Genomic DNA, 5,125 nt, shown 5'->3' with positions numbered 1-5,125 from the left:
AAGTACCATGGACTGCCAAAAGAACCAATAGATCTATTTTGGAAGATGTGCAGCCAGAGTGCTCCTTGGAGTCCAGGATGGCTAAGCTTCATCTCTCATACTTTGGACATATTGTCAGGAGAAAACAGTCGCTGGAGAAGGATGTCATGCTGGGTAAGATGGAGGGTCAGAGAAAAAGAGGAAGACCCCCAGTGAGATGTAACAGCCAGGTGGCATCATTGATGGCGTCAAGTGTGACAGCGGTGGTGGGGTTGGCCCAGGATCGGACATTGTTTCATTCTGCTGTGCATGGGGTCCCTATGAGTCAGTTCCGACTCGATGGCACCTGACAACAACAACAACAATACACATGGACATCACTAGATAGAAAACACAGGAATCAATTCAACTATAGTTCTGGAAAGAGATAATGGAGAAGGTCAATATCATCAGCCAAAACAAGACCAGTGAGTCAGTGCAGAACAGAACACCAACTGCTCATATGAAGCTCAAATTTAATTTGAAGAAAAAATGGAAAGTTTGCAAAAATCAAATGGCAACCTTGAGTATACCCTCTTGAATTTAGAGAACTTCTCAAGAATAGATATGGCACATTGAACACTAGTGACCCAAGACCAGATGAGCTGAAGGATAACATCAAGGACACCATACATAAAGGAAGTAAAAAGGTCATTACAAAGATAAGAAAGAAACTCAAACAGAATACACGCGCAGGCATGTAATCTTGCTGGTGACCACATAGGTTTACTGATAATGGAAAGTGGGGGAAAAACAGAAATGAAGCTGTGAGCTAAGTCCAACCACGTTCAATAGACTCCTGTCAACCTGGGTGGCCAGAAGTATAGTGAGACCTGGGTACCCTGAGCCCATGGACAAAGACATAGTCACAGAGGACTAGAGTGGAGAGTGAAGTGTCCAGCTGATATGAAGTGAGGGGAGATGCACAAGAACACCCATACTTGCAGATAGTACCCATTTGACCTGGCTTCAATGACTGGATGATCAGAATTCGACTAGAGTAAGAAAGAAGAGGGAAAAGAGTGTAATCTGCTACAATTTGATGAACTTGACTTATACTTATGGATGTAGTAGCTCAAAAGAAGGAACGAATCTTTACAGTAAGGATCATTCCCAATCCCACAGTACACAGGGTTGACAGGGATGGGCAACTTAGACATTGGCTACCCAAAATGGGGAGGCGGGGCACAACAAAGGCATGAAGTGACTGGCTTGCAAGTTTTCAAGAGGGAGCTTAGTTTCAGAGGATGCAGAGAAAGGTAGAATCTCCACTGAGTGGTTTCCAACCTGTCTAGATGAGATTGGTGAAAGGAGATGGGGATATAAGACTCTTGTGGTTCAGTAGTGAATAATTGCTATCATGACTGACTGTGAATGTTGCAAATGTGAAGGTAGACATTTTGTAACAAAAGGAGGGGAGTGATTGATCTAGTGGTCCAGGAGTGGAGGATGCTGGGACCATCAAGGGAGAAGAGCGGAGTACAGAACTCTATACAGAGAAGCAGCGACACTAGAGATGGAGGCAGAGACAATGATGTGGAGAGATGGAGCAGCTGGGGACTCTAGACTCAAGGAGGGAGAGGGGTTGTGTGCTGGCAGCCGGGGGGGGCTGGTGTGCAGGGTACAACCTTTGGTTGTTTGAATGGTTATGTATTCCTGAGTGCTTCTGTGTACATTTAAAAAAAAAAAAAAAAAAAAGGCAGAGGAATTGGAAGCAAATGCTGTTGAATGATGATGCATGAAGGGGATTGAAATCATTGCAATATAATGCAATATGAGAGGATGAATGTAAAGCTGATGCTCTCCCATGTAAACTATCAATTAATTCACAATAAAAACTTACAATAAAAATATTTTTTTTTTAAACAACAAAAAAAGATGAGAAAGAAAGAAGACACCAAAATGGCTGTCAAGAAAGACTTTCTACATTCAAAAACTTTCTTTTGAATGTAGAATAGCTAAAGACAATGCTTAATAAGATACCTCAAAATAAGAGTGGTAATACGGGGGGGGGGGGGGGGGGGGGGGGGGGGGGGGTGACAGAGCAGTAGGATCAGAAAGGGGTATACAGAAAGGTTTGTTTATTAAAAAGAGTAATGGGTTCTTATGAGCTATAACAAAAACAAACAAAAAGGCTGCAAGAAATTGACATTTGTTTCTAAGATGAAGATCCGCATTATAAGAGAGCAGTTTCTTATTTTCTCTAACAGTTGTTACTAAGTGCCTTCGAATCGGTTCCAACTCATAGCAACTCTGAATAGGTTTTCCAAGGAGGCTGGTAAATTTGAACTGCTGACCTTGTGGTTCAAACCAACCTTGCGGTCCAGTGCATAATCACACAGTGCCACACCAGGACTCTATTTCTTCTAATAAGACATATAAGGTCTGGAAATGGATATTATTTAAAAATCAGGCACCAAAAGAAGCACAACTGCCCGCCCGCACACCCTCGCCTCTGCGCCATGCCTGCGGCCGGCTCCGAACCGTCGTTGCAGCCGCCGACCGTCGCACAGGAGCCCACGCAGTTGCGGCCCCACGGCGAGCTGCAGTACCTGGGCCAGATCAAGCACATCCTCCGCTGCGGCGTCAGGAAGGAGGACCTCACGGGCACCGGCACCGTGTCTGTGTTTGGCATGCAGGCGCGCTACAACCTGAGAGATGGGTTTCCTCTGCTGACAACCAAGCATGTGTTCTGGAAAGGTGTTTTGGAAGAGTTGCTGTGGTTTATCAAGGGATCCACCAATGCTAAAGAACTGTCTGCCAAAGGAGTGAAAATCTGGGATGCCAATGGGTCTCGAGACTTTTTGGATAGCCTGGGATTCACCATCCGAGAAGGAGATTTGGGCCCAGTTTATGGCTTTCAGTGGAGGCATTTTGGGGCAGAATATAAAGAGATGCATTCAGATTATTCAGGTCAAGGAGTGGACCAGCTGCAAAAGGTTATTGACACAATCAAAACCAACCCTGATGACAGAAGAATCATCATGTGTGCTTGGAACCCAAAAGGTTCTGAAGACCTTCCACGGATGACGCTGCTGCTCTGCCATGCTCTTTGCCTGTTCTATGTGTTAAACGGTGAACTGTCCTGTCAGCTGTACCAGAGGTCAGGAGACATGGGCCTGGGGGTGCCTTTCAACATTACCAGCTATGCCCTGCTCACCTACATGATCGCACATATCACAGGACTGAAGCCAGGTGATTTTGTACATACTTTGGGAGATGCACATATTTACATGAATCACATTGAGCCCTTGAAAGTTCAGCTCCAGCGAGAACCAAGACCTTTCCCCAAGCTCAACATTCTTCGAAAAGTTGAGACAATTGATGGTTTCAAAGCTGAAGAGTTTCAGATTGAAGGATACAATCTTCATCCGACTATTAAAATGGAAATGGCTGTCTAAAGAGCCTGTCAAGGGTTTGTTTCAATGAAGATGTTGTCAACTGTGAGGGTGGGGCTGGGTGCCCAGGCAAGAAAGTAATTTTTGCTATAAAGGATAAAGGAATTAGGTCAAAACCCTGTTGGTTACCTATCAGTTAGTCATTATTAAAAACGGCTTCCTTTGAAGCATGCTGCCAATAATACTATAACCCTGCCAGCTCTTCTAATAAAAAATCTTGAGCTTGGTCAACTCACTGAGGATGTATGAAAATGGTGAAATTATAATGTTAGGAAAGTGAAAAATTATGTACCAAGTTCTTGCCTTAAAATAATTGCATTTGACTAAAGCACTCCCAAACAAACATTTGCTGTTGGTTGGATGCTACTCATAGAATTACAATCTATATTTTAGAAATGCAGACTAAATTATATTTTGTCCTGTTTATCTTTGATTTCATTAAATTATATTTTGTCCTGTTTAAAAAAAAAAGAAGCACAGCTGAAAACATAATGTTTCTTTCTTGTTAAAATATTCTGATATTGAGAATCAGAACTAGGGTTCAATTCACCCTACCTATAAACTGCTAACAGGAAAAAAATCAATTCAATCTACAAATAGTGACTATTCTCTATATATCAAGGATCAAAATACAGGTTAGAAAGAGACAAAAATTATTTTTGATCCTAATAAATGTTCATAAGTGGGCCAAAGCCAATATATAGATATAAACACATACCAGGCTTATGATCAGAGCTACAATTCTGTTGTCAATTTTATTGTCACTAAGGCAACCCACTCATAATTAATATATTAATTCTGATCAATATGCTAATTCTGATCTTTCAGAATAATATGTCAACAGTAGCAAAAAATCAGGAAAATAATAAAACGAAATTTGAAAAAAATAAGAATTCAAAACTGTTTCTTAAAATGGTTAAACTCTGGTTCTAGGAAATGTTTCCTTTTGTTTTACAAGCCGTCTTAACAAAATGTCAAAAAAAAACCCATAAACATCTGAACTTTGTCCTTACACCAAATTCTTTGGTCAGTACAGCAGTCTGTGCTTGGATGAAAATAAATTAGAACAAATATCACTCTATCTAGAGCAAGAGATTAATTGCATAAACTGCCCTATGCCCTGTGTCTTTAGCAAGTCACTTGTGCATAAATAATACTAGCTATGAAAGGCCTATAAAAATGAGATTAAAGTTAAAATCATCTCGAGCATAATTAATTCTATATTAGCTGAGTGAGTTCTTGGAATAACCACCCATTTATAAATCATACTGACATTCCAGTTCTCCAGAAATTGGGAAACCAGGTTCCACTGCAAACCAAAAATGGACATGGTATTTTATACACAGAAGTAGATCATTAACTAACAACAGGCTGGGTTCCAAAAGCCAGAATTTCTCTGATGGAAGCCTTCTTTGGACTAATATTCTCTTTGAGCTAGAACCCTACCCAATCAAAAATATAGATAATGCATATTGTTGTTGTTCTTCTTCTTAGGTACCATCGAGTCAGTACCGACCCATAGCGACCTTAGCAGAACGAAACCTGCCCTATCCTGGGCCAACCTCACTACTGTTGCCATGCTTGAGTCCATCAATGCTGCCACTTGGCCAATCTATCTCATTGGGGGTCTTCCTCTTTTTCTCTGACCCTCCACCTTACCAAACATGATATTCTTCTCCAGCAACTGGTCCATCCTGACAATATGTCCT

At 41.4% G+C, this 5,125-nt stretch overlaps 1 protein-coding gene and 1 pseudogene across 1 annotated transcript in view; one reads left to right on the top strand and one right to left on the bottom strand.

Annotated features, from left to right (window-relative positions):
• The window catches only part of AGPAT9 (1-acylglycerol-3-phosphate O-acyltransferase 9), a 124,340-nt gene that overhangs the window by 61,898 nt on the left and 57,317 nt on the right, over nt 1–5,125 (bottom strand). The window lies entirely within an intron of this gene.
• LOC102820026 lies at nt 2,481–3,419 on the top strand (annotated as a pseudogene).

Source organism: Chrysochloris asiatica, unplaced genomic scaffold (genome assembly GCF_000296735.1).
Source record: "Chrysochloris asiatica unplaced genomic scaffold, ChrAsi1.0 scaffold00109, whole genome shotgun sequence".
Taxonomy (NCBI): Eukaryota; Metazoa; Chordata; class Mammalia; order Afrosoricida; family Chrysochloridae; genus Chrysochloris; species Chrysochloris asiatica.
Note: the sequence above shows the minus strand (reverse complement) of the source record. Positions and strands in the feature narration are given on the sequence as shown.